The 16,397-nt window shown below is 36.8% G+C and overlaps 1 long non-coding RNA gene across 1 annotated transcript; it reads right to left on the bottom strand.

Moving 5' to 3' along the window:
- Nucleotides 1-12,148: 12,148 nt before the first annotated feature.
- LOC130084060 (uncharacterized) lies at nucleotides 12,149-15,881 on the bottom strand. Its single transcript, XR_008806890.1, has 3 exons — nucleotides 15,321-15,881; nucleotides 13,331-13,439; nucleotides 12,149-13,111 (listed from the first exon to the last, which is right to left on the bottom strand). It is a non-coding gene; the product is annotated as an uncharacterized LOC130084060 (long non-coding RNA).
- Nucleotides 15,882-16,397: the final 516 nt, after the last annotated feature.

Here is a 16,397-nt window from a genome sequence, read left to right as displayed (position 1 = left end):
TGACAAGAAAACTTGTTGTGTAGTGAAAGTCGCACCATCGCAATTCCTGTAGTCCCATAGACCTATAGTGTGAGCTAAGTTTGCTCTTAAACGGGCGTTAATCGAAAAAATCGTTAGCATCGGACGTCATAGACCGTATTCACTGCAGCGTCATTGATTTTTAACGGAAATGAAAGTGAGGCTGTGAGGGATAGAGGGATCTTAAATGGGTTGTACTGTTATTTAATGTGTTTTTTTGGATTGTTCTGCTGACGAAACACTGCAAAAATATCTTTCCAAGAAATTACAGAAGACAAATAACTCCAGACAATAAGCTGTTTATACATTATTTATTTATAAGTAACCAGGGAGTTGTATTTATCTTTTTTTTTTTTTTACATCGGATGCCATTGAAAACACGAAAAAAAAACGCTGCTCTGAAGGTCTATTGCTTCTCTGAACGAGGAACGTTTTTATGTTTAAAGAAATGTAGGCTAGTGAAGATATTATGAATGTTTTTAGGTGAAGACTATAATGTACTTCAGTATGTAACGAAGTAAAACTACTGTATTGTCATTCGTATGTGCTTTTGCATTGGCTATTTGCATGGCTTTGTTTCTGGTTAGCAGATTATGAACAACAACCACTGAAACTTTTTATTTTTTTAATAGCCTAGCTATAAGTCAATCAGGACTGTAACTGTGGGTGTAAATGTGTTCTTTTAGGAATCAGGTGTCATTGTGGAAATTCCCCAAGGATCCCAGAGTGTGGCATCTGATCAACAATCATCATACTGTAGTGAGTACAACCTGTCTTGGGCTTGTTCTACATTCCTGACACTTTCATACTTCACACATTGACTTCATTTTATGGACCTCTGTAGTTCGCATATCATACAGAAACAAAGACATTGTATGCAAACAAACACAAAAATAGTATTTCCTATTTGAAATTCTCCTAAAATGTAACTGATCCATATGGAAATGTTATTTGATTTCAAAACCCATCAGCACAAACATCAAATTACCACACAATTAACATTTACAAATCAATACAACACAATTTTAACACTCTCAAACAAATTATAATTCATGCACACACACACACACACACACAGAGAGAGAGAGAGAGAGAGAGAGAGAGAGAGAGAGAGAGAGAGAGACGCTTGCTGAAATGTTCCCTTGCCAAAGCAAACACCACTCCAGAGAAGAGTAGCAGTCAGATTACCAGTGTTCAGTGTCCCAGCATCATGATGAAACTTCACGGAAATAACCTGCAACATCTGCACCATGGCCACTGCTGCGGAGCAAATGCATCTTTGCCTCGCACTCATCGCTGCACTCTATTGCCCCAGTGCATTCTGGGGGTTTTGGGTGACAAAAGGCACAAACAAGAATTTCAGTCTAGCTTTGTCCTTTTATAAAGATGTCACAGCCCATTCTCTAAAACCTAGTGAGCTGCATACCTAGACAGCATTTTGAGTTTCTAAAGACCTAATTTTGGTGTAAAAAGGCACAAAATCATAATGCTAATGTTAAATCTGCAGATGCAACAACACTTTTAATGATAAACAATGCTGCACTCTTATAAATAAAGGTTCTTTGTTGGCATCGATAAACTTTAACATCCATAGAACTTTGGAACCTTATTGTACAAGGTTCTTTAAAATGTTCTGTTCACTGAAAGGTTCTTTGGAGAACCAATAATTGTTGTTCTATGTCATCACTCTGAAAACCCCCTTTTGGAACCCTTATGTTAACCTAAAAGTGTATGATTTACTAAACAGTTGATGCATTTTTATTAAAGGATTATAGTTTACTTCAAAATGAAAATTCTGTCATCATTTATAAGATATTTTGAAGAATGTCGGTAACCAAATAGTGGATGGACCCCAATGACTTCCATAGTATTTCTTTTCCTACTATGGAAGTCAATGGGGTACATAAACTGTCTGGTTACCGACATTCTTTAAAATAACTTCTTTTGTGTTCGGCATAAGAAAGAAAATCATACAGGTTTGAAACAACTTGAGGGTGAGTAAATGATGACAGAATTTTCATTTTGAAGTGAACTATTCCTTTAATTAAAAATTTTCTACACTAGTTTGCAAGTTGCAACTGGCATTCTGTTGCACTAAGAAATTCCAACTTTTGAACAGAATGCAAAATAAGGTAGAATTGCACAAATCCCTTGTAGATGGCACAATCCCAAAATGCATTGCAATAAGCTTGGTGTTAAAAAAAATATTATGGAACATAGAAATTCTGATTATAGCCTAAATATAATTATATTTTATTTAATATAAAAAGTATTAATACAAACGATTCAAAGTAATGTATTTTTGTGCTTATACGTGCAACACGCTAGGGCCGGTTCACACAGAAAGCTTTATTGCTGTTAAAAATACGAGGTGCAAGTCAGTAGAATGAAAATAAAGGTCAAGGTCAAGACATGCGTTTTTTTTTTTTTTTTACAACTTGTAACTTAAGCACCACATTTTTAGAACGCTGTGTCATGTGTGAGACAGCGAGTGCAACGGTTAAAGATGTCGTGTTTTCTTTGAAAACATAATGGAAAAGTGGCACAGTGGAATGTAAAAACACGATTTGTGTGAACGGCCCTTTAGAAGGCAGCAGTCTATGTAGCAACACCGCTCACTCAGTTTCGGAACAAAGCTATTATGTGGAATAAATGTCTCAGTTATGAAAATTTGTCTGGGAGCTCCATGGGTTCCTCAGGTTTACACTTTACTCCCATAATGCCTCAGAGACCAAAGAAACTTTAATTACAAATCAAGCAGCACGAGCTGTTGCCAATGAAACGGACGTTCTATGCACACACTCCAAAAAGAAGTGTTATTCTTAATTGCAGGTCAGTGTAAAACTGATGTGTCAGCTGCTGTGACTGCTAATTAATTCTGCTCACAAACGAAGCCAGAGACAATCTCCATCTGCTGCTGTTTAACCTGGAAAAGAGTGGCATGTTGGATTGTCATGGTCTTATTATGATAGAGTGCTCGTCTGTGATTATGACTTTTATTGGAACAAGAAACAAGGTCCTGGCATATATGTGTGTGTGTGTGCGTGTGCGTGTGTGTGTGTGTTTGTGTGTGTGTTTGTGTGTGTCAATTAGCCTTAGTTTCCTCCTATAATGTTTCTTAAAAACACCATGAAACAGCTTCCATGCCATATTTGACTACTGTATTCAAAGTGAAAAATTCAGCTGGAAATGGTATAGGATTTAATCGGATTATGAACATTAGGCTATGATATTATTGGTTAATATAATTTTTTTTTCTGTCCACAAGGCCTTCGTTACAACAGCAGAAAAGACAACAAAATTTCTAAGAAAAGCATACATTTGTCTTTAGAATAATATAAAAAATATAGGGTCTGCACCGTTTTTTATTCAGTTTACAAAAGCGGAATTTTAAATGATTCTTTAGAATAATATGCACAAAGGAATCATGCACAGTCAGACATAACATGGAACATAAAGGAACAATTATTAAAGTTAATCGGTTCATTTTAAATTTCATGTTGACTCTAAATGAGGGCTGGTCATTTAATTCAGACTTAATCAGATGTGGGGTTAGTCGTGTGGGCACATGGTCTTTCAGAAGTGGGAAATCAGCCCCCATAATGCTTCTGTCTGAGAAAACAGGCATCATCAATAATAAATTACTAAACAAGGCCATCATTAAGTGCATCCCACTGTCTGTCCAGCTCAGGGATGGGCTGGGGTGTTCAGACAGCATGACTCATGCACGGACTTGCAGAGATTAGGCTGAGAAATAGAGAAAGATTTAGATCGAGAGAGAGAGAGAGGAAGGAAGAAAGAGGAAAGGGTTTAGGTTGGAGGCAGTGTGTGTGTGTGTGTGTGTGTGTGTGTGTGTGTGTGTGTGAGAGAGAGAGAAAGAGAGAGAGAGAAAGAGAGAGAGAGAATGAGGGAGAGAGGGCTTCCATTAGAGTTTATTCAAGTTAAGAGTCACAATGACAGTCTCTGTTCAGTAGAGTAGAACCAGAACACATAAAACACTCCGCTTTGCGTCTGTGTATGTCTCTAAAGCCTGAGAGAGAAACAAGATCTAAGTTATCTATCTATCTATCTATCTATCTATCTATCTATCTATCTATCTATCTATCTATCTATCTATCTATCTATCTATCTATCTATCTATCTATCTATCTATCTATCTACATCCATCCATCCATCCATCCATCCATCAATATAAAGCAAAATAATCCAGGATTTATACATCCATCCATCGTCTAATTGAAAATGAAGTGGAATTGTAAAGTTCAAATAATTTTATTTTTTTTTAATTAAAGTTTATTGAAAGTTTATTACTTAATAATTTTGAGGCAATGGGCTTCCTTTTAAGTAAAGTTAACTGATCACTTTTTACAGTCTATTTATCTATCTATCTACAGTATCTATACATCCATTTACCTATCTATATATTCATCCATCTGTCCATCTTATGATCTATATATCTATCCATCCATCCATCTGTCTGTCTATCTATCCATCCGTCCATCCATCCATCCATCTATTTATCAATCCATCCGTCTATATCCATCCATCCGTCTATCTATACTTCCATTTACCTATCTATAGATTCATCCATCCGTCCATCTATCTACTGTATTTATATATCATCTTTCAATCCATCCATCCATCTATCTATCATCCATTCATACATCTATCCATCCATCTATCTGTATCAATCCATCCATCCATCTATTTATATATCCATCCATCTATATAAAGTTAAAAATTCAGGATGAGTATAGGTGTTCCGAAAAAAATTTAATCCAAATGTGTTTTTCACATTAGTGGAGTGTTTTTTCAGTCATTTATTTCCTATTTATTGAAACATTCTTTAATTATTGGAGAACTGTGGTAACAAAAAGGCGACATAATAACAAATATAGCACTGATAAAAGGGACGAGTGCAGATGGAGTGAGATCTCACAGGGTCAGATGGAGGACAGACGTTCAGAATAACACCTCTGAGTCCAGTGAAGATCATTCCGACAGACAGCCGGATATCACAGTCAGTTGCTTATCGCAGGACCTTGAAAATACCAGGGGAAAAAACCCAGCCCAGCTTTCTCGTTCACCTTCAAAGTGGGTCTAATACGGCCTTAAAGAATACTTGATATTCTCCTATTGGTATTTGTAGATGGCGGTGCTGCTCACACATTCAGTCGGCGTGGAGGAAAGGTTGTGTCTTGGGACTCAATAGATTAGTAAGTCTGGGGACAAGTGTCTGGATGCCCCTGTTTAGCATGTGAATGACACCAGTGTGTGTTATTGGCTTTGGTCGTAGGAGCCAAGAAGCAGTGAGAGGGACAGTGGAGAGACCATTCAAAAGCAATTGTATTTGCATTAAATGTGTATCAATGAAATATCATGTTACATGAGGTAGCTGTAAACTCTATTCGGAAGGGTGATGTTCTGCTGTCCCTGGACAAAAAAACAAAAATCCTCTGAGAAATAAACAGATCCGGGATGTAGAAACATGTAGGAATGAATAAGAAACATTTAGGACTCTGTACTATTTATAGTTGTTGCGGTTACATCATGATCTTTTGAATGATCTCATCTCAATATATAGCGAATCTTAAAACCCCAAGATTGGTCTTTGTTTTCAAGCCTTTGAATACAGCTCAACATAAAAAGATCCATATTTTTCCAGAGTGTGCACTCCGAATTCAATATGAAAAGATGAAATGGTTGCCTATCGTGAAATAATGGCACATCTTGCAAGCTGATTCGTGAAAAAAAAAAAAAAAAAACCTTTCTTTTCCGTGAATCAAATACATACAGTAGTCAGTTTCCCGAATGACTCTTTTAAAAACTGGTTCATTTTAGTAAATCAAAATCATAGAGCACAAACAGTGCAGTCTGATTCATGAACACTCTCTTCAACCAATTGTTTTAGTGAATCAACAACATGTGATGAAACCAATGTAATCCATTCATGAACAAATTACTCTTTTCAACTGGTTCTTTTTAGTGAACCGTTAACAATGCTAGATAAGTGTAGTCCCATTCATGAATAAATGACATGAATCTATCTATCTATCTATCTATCTATCTATCTATCTATCTATCTATCTATCTATCTATCTATCTATCTATCTATCTATCTATTGTTGACAATTTCAACAACAGTTATAAAAAACAATTATCAAAAAAAATGTAGGAAAGGTTTTTTTCATTCTGTCCTTTTAAGTGCCACGTGCTACATGACAATGCATTTGACTTCTAACTCAACCTTCAAGACACTCATTTAAGACTGGACAGAATTAAACAAACAACCAAGCATAAACACAATGAAATGAAGCACGAGACAAAACACAAGCACTAGCGCTGCTAATGCTGATCGACAGAGAGCAGGAGTCTTGAATTGAACACTGAGTGCTCTGTGAATTTGTACCGAGGCAAGCAGACAGTAGATGCTTTCCTGCGCTCTGCTTGAACCTAAAATGAAAGTGTTTTTTTTCCCCTCTCTCTTTGCTTTTGACAATGAAGCTCTCCGTGAAGATTGAACGCCCTGCGTTTACAGGAGGTGGGGACCTGAGAGCTTCACTCTGAAGGGGCCTCTCTTGGGGGTAGCCAGCATTTAGAAGATCTGATTAATCATAGTCTCTCTCTCTCTCTCTCTCTCTCTTTGAGGTGATAGCTCAGAGAAAGCAGGAGGCCCGGCCCTCGTTACGTGTGTGTCCGGGGAGAGACAGCAGTTTACAGAGCTGCATGTGAGCAGGAGAGATGAATGAACGACACGGTGAAATAATCAATTATCACTCTCTTCACCACTGGAAACAGACCACACACACTCACTGCAAAAATTATTACGGGTTTTTTGTCTTTTTAGTAATATATTATATCTAATATTTCACTTGTTTTAAGGATGTTCTTTCATTAAAGTAAATCCCAAAACAAGATAAATCAAGACTGAAATAAATAAATACTTTTTTTCAGCAAGGATGCATTAAATTGATCAAAAGTGACAGTAAAGACATTTATAATGGTTCAAAAGAGTTCTGTTTCAAATAAATGCTGTTCTTCTGAATGTTCTATTCATCAAAGAATCCTGAAATTTTTTTTATCTGGGTTTCCACAGAAAATATTAAGTAGCAACTGATTTCAGTATTGATAATAGGAAGAATTTTGAGCATTAAATCAGCCTATTAGAATGCATATTAGCATATTTCTGAAGTATCATGTGACACTGAAGACTGGAGTAATGATACTGAAACATTACACTGTCAAATATTTAAAATTGGGGAAAAAGGAATTGTAATAATATTGCACAATATTACTAATTTTACTGTATTTTTGATCAAATAAATGCAGCCTTTTTGAGCATGAGACTTTAAGAAATGTTAAAAAATCTTACTGACCACAAGCTTTTGGGAGGAAGTCAATTTACTTGTGAGTCAAAATTGTATAGAATATTGGGATTTCTTTTTTTGCTTACCCACATTTTCTTGTGATAATAATTTATTTTGTTATTACCCAACAATTTTAGAAGACAAAACTATTTGTCAAAGTGTAAACATCATACACAATGTTGCTTAAGTAAATTTTTCCGGTTTTAAGATATGCTTCCTAGTGAAAAAAACCTACACCACAATGTATTTAAAATACATGTATTTCATTCTAAGTATTGGCTACTACAAATCCATTAACATATTTACTGACATATATCACTTGAGACTTACTGATATAAATATAATTAAACTTTATTTGGAGTACTTCTTTATTGCACAATGCACATTTCTTAATATTAAGCCTAAAATGTGTTTTAATATCACTATTAGATATGAAAACATAGTGTGATCTCTGTCTTTAAATGCAAGATATTTAAAGTGTACCTAAATTATACTTGTCAATAGTTTCACTTTAGCACACTCAAATATAATTAAGTATATCTTTATTTGCACCTCAGCACTATTTCCGGATAACTGAAGAACAAAATTAGCTGTTCCAATTTAGCAGACTTTAAGTATATCGATTAAGCATAACAAAAGTATTGCAGGGTATTTAAGTACTCAAGTCACATGGGTCCATTTTTTGAAGTTGATATTTATACGTCATCTGAAAGTTTAATAAATAAGCTTTCCATTGATGTATGGTTTGTTAGGATAGGACAATATTTGGCCGAGTCTACTATTTGAAAATCTGGAATCTGAGGGTGCAGAAAAATCGAAACATTGAGAAAATCGCTTTTAAAGTTGTCCATTTATGTTCGTGATTGTGCTCCATTCACTCACAAAAATAAAAGTTTTATATATTTACGGTAGGAAATTTACAAAATGTGTTCATGGAACATGATCTTTACTTAATATCCTAATGATTTTTGGCATAAAAGAAAAACCGATAATTTTGACCCATACAATGTATTGTTGGCTATTACCACAAATATACCTGTGCGACTTGTGACTGATTTTGTGGTCCAGGGTCACAATATGTAAATGTATTTGTAGCATACTAAGCATTAAATAAATGTATTTGAAATACATTTTAGTATATTTATTTTTCACTAGGGTTAAGATATTTTTTTTACTATAAAACAAGACAAAAATACTGATTAAGAAAATGATTTTTGCAGTGCATACACTTCAAAAACAGACAAACGGACACCTTTTGTGTCTAATATTTAATTTCCTACTGTCAGTGAAAGCCCTTAACTGTGTTTTCTAGTATAGTCTGTGATCTTGACATCGTTGGGGATTTTTCAGGCCGACAGGGTTTTTACTGAACACTCTTGGAGGAATATAAGTCACCAGAGTTTGTGAAGAGAAGAGCGATAAAGGCGAGGAGATGAAGAGAGAGAGAGAGAGCGATTGCACCAGAATGGGATGAGAGGTGTCCACTGAGAATTTGGAAGTGGAGAATCTCACTCTGGCGTTCAATCTGCACCAGCTCCAATACTGTGGAAATAAATTGGTTTTTAAATAGATTGCTAAGCCTCTATCAGCGAGCCACTGATGTGGGTACATTTCATAGGCGGCTATTTAAACCAACCTAAAGCCCATCCATAGTGTAACCTTATTAAAGATATCTGCAGGTTCGACTTCACTAGCTTAGCGTGCTTCACCTCCCGCCTGAAATTAAACTCTGAAACGATACACGTGATAGCCGATCTCACACCTATGGAAGAATACAAAGCAGGACTGTAATTAAAGTAACAAGGCTTAGTGGCTTGTATCAGGCCTCCGTAAGAAATGGACATGCTGTGAGTCTCAACAGGCCTGAGATTATGAGGTTCAGAGCTAAAGTTGACTGTTTGAAATGTTCTGAGGATTTTGATCTGGTGTGGTTGAAAGTTGCAATGTTTTGAGATTGTAGGAACACCACCAGCCAAAAGTTTGGACACACCTACTCTTTTCGTTTGATTATTTTCCATATTTTCGAAGCACAGTAATCAAAATACTGAGATAAAAGTATGTTGAGAAAAATCATTTGCTCAACCAACTTCACAATCCTGGGACGCTTTTCAAACATTATTGAAGTTCACTGGTTAATTTTTGGCTGCTTTTCCTTCACTATATGGCCCACTTTATCCATTATTAGTTCATTAAAAAAAATCCATGTAAAATATAAAGAGAAAAAATATCAAAAATAAAAAAACAAGAAAAATGACATCTTTGACACCCTTCAATATTTTTAAAAATGTGTTCATGATTTTGTAAGCATATTGCATAGTTGTGCTTGAAGTAAATTGTTTTATTTTTGATAACGCAATGAAACATGGCAAATTGTGCGGAAATAATTTTTGACCAGGCTGTCAGAAAAATATATTATTAACACATGCAAAAACAAGAGAACCAACGAAATATTAATAACTGATTATGTTGTAGGCTTTCTCCTATGAGCTTTTTGTTTTTCTATCTAGTTTTTTATCTTTCTTTCTTTCTTTCTTTCTTTCTTTTTTTTGCGTAGTAAAATACACCTGTAGCTGTAGTTTGGCTTTTTTTTTTGTAAAGTTTTGTTCTTCCCTCATATTTAAAACATAAAATATTTCCCTCATACTTTGATGGTTTAATTGAACTTGGTCATTGAAAACAAATATCCCCACGGTCACTACTTTTGGCTGCTATAAACTAATTTCAAGCATCTAAGCATAAACCTTTAAACAAAGGGTTTTTAAAACCACGAGAATCACCAATTCAGTTAAGCGTGTCCAAAGTTTTGATTGTTGGTAGTTTCCTGTACTGAGTGCAACATATGCTAATGCAGCACATTTTCAATTGATTAATGCCACTGATCTTATTTGTGGAGAAGAGCATTATAATCCTGGGATGATAGAGCATCATGACATCATGCACAAGAAAATGAGGAACATCCCATAAAAGAGCTCACTTAAAAATGCTGAGCCTATAAAAGAAAAATATCCCTGTTGGTCAGGCCTTTGTGCTGGGTGTAAATACCAACCAACACAACCAGGAAAGGTAAACCAATTAGTTGAATGACTATCCATTAGTCAAACAATTATCAATTGCAAAAATAAGGGGGAAAAAAAACACTATTTAATACTCCATCATACAGTCATGTGAATAAATGAATAATTCATACCTTAAATGTTTGCAAAGCTTACATAATTTGGTTTCGATTTGAATGGGCAAAGTGGACAATATCTAGAAAGGTATAATAAAAAAAGATACTGATAAACATGCTCCACTTCTTGTCAATATCTCATATCCTCTGAAATTCATTAAAGCCCCTGTGGAGATAGATCTAGTCTGTAATTTAAGGCTTTTTGCAACTATGTGAATTCAAATGTGAATTCAGCTGATTCTACAGTTGAAAAATCATATATAGAGAGTTGGACATTGTCCTGTCACAAAAAGCAAATTAGCGTTTTCTAATATGATGATAACCGGAAACACTCTGGCTATTTTTGTTGTTGTTTGGAGCTACATTGTGTCTTGAAATATAATGTCAAATGCTACAAGCTCAGACAACAACAAATAAAGAGGGTTCAATGGTGTCAATAGACCAAGCAAAAGAATCCAAGGCAATTATATATAAATACATTTCAACATTATGACAAATGCTTTTTGAAGCATACTAAAACCAACAGTATACAGAATAAAACTAATATATTATGTATGAATATATATTAACCCAAATTTTCTGTTCATGGTTAGTTAGTTTGTTTGTTTGTTGTGTTCGTGCATATATATTTGTTTATATATATATATATATATATATATATATATATATATATATATATATATATATTTGGCTTTCATATTTGTTCATGACCTAAATTCAAACTGATTCTTTACCTATAAAGGACAAAATATACAAAATGCATCATAATTTTACTTAAATCAAGCTTTATTTATAATATGAGGGGGAGGAACAAAGATGATGTGCATATAAAAATAATTTCAATAAAGAGCAAATTAAGGAGCTGCAGAGGCTTGAATAATTTCATCACGTCATAAACTCTAGATAGATGGAAGTTAAACAGCGAGATATTTACTCAACATCATCAAATAAAATTATATAAGAGAGAAATTCTGTTAATATACTCTGTAGGATATTTTAGTAAAAAAAACATATTTTAATCTTAAATACAGATAAATATTCTATATAAAAACCCATTGATCAAATGGGTTGCATGTGACCTTTTTCACATTTGCCACTCCTAAGGCACTGTTTAGCATAAATTAATAAAGGAATAAATGAAATTCCATTCATTTTGAGTGTACACGCTAAAAATAAAAACACATTCTTTTTAAGCTGCCAAAACCTGTTTACATCTAAACATATATTTTTATGCACCCTTAAGAATGACTTCAAAAACGACTTGAAAAGTTTGGTTAGTCTAAACAGACTAAAAACTGATCTGAACTAATCAGTTGTGTGGGTCCCCTAGTGGTAAACCGTGACAATATTCCTCCTCCGCACCTCTTTTCTCTCTATTCATTTAAACACATAGCCGAAAGAACGATAATTACAGAGTGATCAAGGATGGAGCGGGCTGATTGTTGCCTTTAGTCTATCTGAAATGCTAATACATCACTTAAATGTGCTGAATGATAATGGAGAACAAATTAAAATGTTTGCAGATTTACAAATCGTCCACGTCAATACATCAACAGCCGGTCCAAATGCAATCTATTTGTTTTTATGCAAAATAGATACAAGTATAAAAAGCAAAAGAATACTTTCTTATAAAGCAATCTCATGTATATTTATCAGACCTGATCGTAAGCTTTCATAAGTCGAGTAGATCCTATTAGGTTCCCTAAATGGATTTCATGGACGTTAGAATGCAGCATCATACGCTCGCCTGATACATATTCATGATATACGCGTGCCTACATGGCAAGCCACGCCGCAGTCAATCTAAAGCCGTGGTAACTGTTTATCTGCAGTGTGTTCCTTTACAATCCGCATAAATTTAGCTGTCAGTGGCATCGTGGACATTTCATTCCATTTTTTTTTCTCTCTCTCCAGCCCTCCATATGGAAACCCTGCACAATAAATGTCATTTCAAAATCAATTTGCATTAAAAAGGTGGAGTGTGTGCAGTCCTGAGAAAAGAATATATGGCACAAACCGAACACATTTGCAATGCATCTACAACCCCGCCCGGCACGTTACAGTATACAGCTTTCCCTTTCGGTGAAGAAGACGCCGTAGAACTCAAATCACAACAACAACAACAAAAAACCCAGTTTTTCCTTTTCCGGTGGCTGAAAAGATGTTTAGTGGGAGCAGGCGGATAAATCAACAGCACAAGCATCACACACAACAGGAAATGCAGCTTCGCTGACTCAATAAATGGATGTGGGCGTGAACCTCGGCGTTAGCAAACGCATGTGTGTGTGCAGGCAGGTGGGCCTTCTGGATTCAACGCTCTCTCTAGTCCATTGCAGGCGCCGCCGGTATGACTCTCCTCGACTACGCGTATTCTTAAGCAATAACAACGAGAGCCGTATTATCCACCCAAGAATACCCGTCACCGAAGAGAGTCTTTTACAGAGAGAAACAACCGAACCGCCGGCATCGTCCGCGGCCGTTCGGAAAACGCGGCCTTTTCAAAACAATTGATTGAAGACGCTTTGTAGCGCAAGGCAAGGGCCCCTCAACGGCTCGTCTGCAAACAGAAATTAACAGTGCATTTTTGTTCAGTAAACGCCTCAGAGGAAATATGTGGTAAGTGTTTTTTTGTGCTATTTCCTCCCAGCAATCTGTGCTCTCACAGGGCCACTCGGGGGAAAGGTGCATTTAATGAAGGAGCGGGGGATGGGAGGTGGTGGAAGGGGGTTATGGGTAATCCACCCCCCCCCCCCCCCCCCCAACAGCATAAACTCACCTGGGATGCAAGGACCCAGCGGAGGTCCTCCGGGAAACGTCCATGTCTTGACTCCCATTGCCACGGCGGGGATTCTGATGATGACGATAGTCCACTGTAGTGGGTTCACCTAAAAACACAGACCACCGGGGGTTAGGATAGAGCAGGATGCTCTGGATATAAATCCTACTATGGTCCACTTCATCACATGCTGCACATCTCATCTGTCTAAATGATATAGAAACGGGGGGAAAAATTAGCCAAACAGTCCATTAGCACCGTGAGGAGAATTCTATATGGAGACACGGACTCAAATGAAGCATGGCGGCCCCCCCTCTACACCCCACTTGAGGATGACGGGGGGAGGGAAAAAAGGAGGTGGGGGCTAAACTGTGTGATTAGTCTATGAGAGAAGGCTTCTTTTGAAGAAGAAAAAAAAATTGCAACTTGTATTAATGCATCATGTTACGTAGAGATTTGTGCATTTTATGGCAAAACAGGTCTGAATTAGATTATCTTTAAAATGCATTAACATTGAATGTAATTTAGTGCATTTATCTATTTTAGCTTTTTTTTATTGTGGTGCCATACTAATTTTAAGATATAAAGGATGTTATTTCAGCTGACAAACATACCTGTGAAATATGCCTATTTTGTTTAAAATAAGAAAAATTTCACTTTTTAACTAATTCTATTAGGATCATTACATTTTTTTAAACAGGCCATTTTAAGGTATTTTTTGTATTCACTTGCAGTAACATGAGTTTCCAATATTTTATAGAATTAGCTCTTTTCTCAATTTCCAGAATAATATTTTGATCAATAAAACACAGTATATCAAAATGACTCATAATTTAAAAACAAATTAACACAATAAAACAGATTTTTCAAAATAAATAAATAATAATAATAATTTGTAAGATTAGAAATGTTATATTATTATCATATTTACCTCTATTTCCTGCAAAAAAAATATGAATAAAAAAAATGACACCACTTAAAACAATAACCTACATAATTATAGTCTGCATACATACCCAAAAATATTTTTCTGTTTTACACCGATCATTCACAAAACGAGAAACACAATCAGTTCTCGTGCTGAAATCCACACGACACAGAGAGAGAAGGCAGCTCAAGAAACTGGAGGAGAAGCTAACGGAGGCAGATGGAGAGGGAGAAGCTGGACTCGAGCACAAACGCAACAAAAGCCACCGTACGGACACACACCGGCAGTGTAGCAGCCGGCTGCTCGCTCGCTCTCCAGACCCCCAGTCTGCATAACCATGAGACGCACCTCACACACACACACACACACATGCACCCTGACGCAGGGCACACTCCCCCAGTGCTATAGCCCCAGGGCTCTCGCTTTCTCTGTCCATTTCTGAAGCTATACACACACACACACTCAGAGCAACCAGGGACTCGACCCTCGTCCAAACCCCCTTAGAACTCCAGGAGTTAATCAATGGTCTCCATGCATAGATTTTGTGCTTTTTTTTTTGGTTTGTTTGTCTTTGCCAAAGTTCCTCTGGGAGCATCTCTTTTTTTTCCTCCGTTGAATTATATATATATATATATATATTGGTCCTACAGTTTTTTAATTCTATCTTCATGCAAGAGCTCACTCAGTCTTTTTTATTTAAAAAAATGTATATATTTTTTTAAGTTTAGCAGCAGAAAATATGACCAGATCTGTATTCTCTACCTCTCCTCCACTCCTCCCTTTCTAAACAAGCGATCTGCGCTATTCCACCCTGCACTAAAAAAAAAAGAAAAAACACTTCGAGCTGGACCCTTCACTGATTGCAATTTAATTGAATGGAGCCCATGAATATGGTAATTTCACGAGACACTTGACACAAGCATCAGAAGGTGTAGACCACACCGGCAAAAATGACAAAAATGTTAAAAAATACGAAAAAACGTCACCCAATCACACTGACATAAAACAATATGTTTGGGAAAAAAGGAGAAGCGATGGAGTCCACATGTGGATGCGACTTACCCCGTCAAACCTTGAGCATCTCGTCGTGCCGCCCGCCTAAGCAAGGTGGGATGCCTGATGGTGATAAACCCAGGACGGTACGCCGATGTTGGAGCGAGCCAGGCGGGCAGTCCTGTGGTGTGCAGGTGGACGCGGTACACGTTCACAGAGGGGACGCTTGACAAAAGGATCAAAACCCACTGCCCACTCCCGAGCCAGTTGTTGCTTGACACAGCAAATGAACTTACAGCACAAGAGCGAGTGAAGCTGAGGGAGGGAGAGACAGACGGGGAGAGAGAGAGGCAGAGGAGGAGAGAGAGTGTGTTTGGCGCGTGTGTGTGTGAGAGAGAGATGGAGAATGAGTGAGAGAGAGGAGGAGGTGGGGGAAGAAGGGGGTTCGGAGTGAGCGGGCGAGCGAGGGAGAGAGAGAAATCACAGCATAACAAAACCTATAGCTACGTGGATGGCCACTCTCTCTTTCTCTCTCTATATATCTCTCCACCCTCTCCGGCTCAAAGGAAGGGAGAGAATAATTAGATTTGAGCCACACATGCTTTCCAAAAGCACTGACTCGTGGATCCCAGGCACCTAATGTTGGATTAATTGAGGGAGATCTGATGTGCTACATGCACCGTGAGCCCTCGGCTCTGACTCCCCCCCTCTCACAACACCAAAAAACTACCATCGTGATACGACTCCCTGCTCCTCTCTTCCGGCATATGGTGACTGACACGGCACTGTAGGCACAGAGAAAAGAAATAATATATTGTTTATTTAATTGTGAATACATACAGACGTTTATTAGGCTAGATTTGTGCTTCTGTCAGAGTGGAAAACAGTCAGTATCCATCTTAAAGTGTAGAAAATGCCAGTAGGAAAGGAACATTTGGATTTTTGGGGGGGTTTAATGCACATTTTGAGCATGACATTTCCGATTAAAAAGGCCTAAAATTGTTTGAAAGATGCTTTCTTCATATCTGAGATTATTCCCAACAGATAGATGTGAATAATCAATCCATACGACATGACTTTGATCATAAACAGATCTCTATGTAAACATTCCTTATTAATATACCTACTAAAATTTCTTAAAAATAA

The sequence above is a fragment of the Rhinichthys klamathensis genome, unplaced genomic scaffold, assembly GCF_029890125.1.
Source record: "Rhinichthys klamathensis goyatoka isolate OS25496 unplaced genomic scaffold, OSU_Roscu_1.1 h1tg000059l_1, whole genome shotgun sequence".
NCBI lineage: Eukaryota > Metazoa > Chordata > Actinopteri > Cypriniformes > Leuciscidae > Rhinichthys > Rhinichthys klamathensis.
This window is presented reverse-complemented; position numbering and strand designations above follow the sequence as displayed.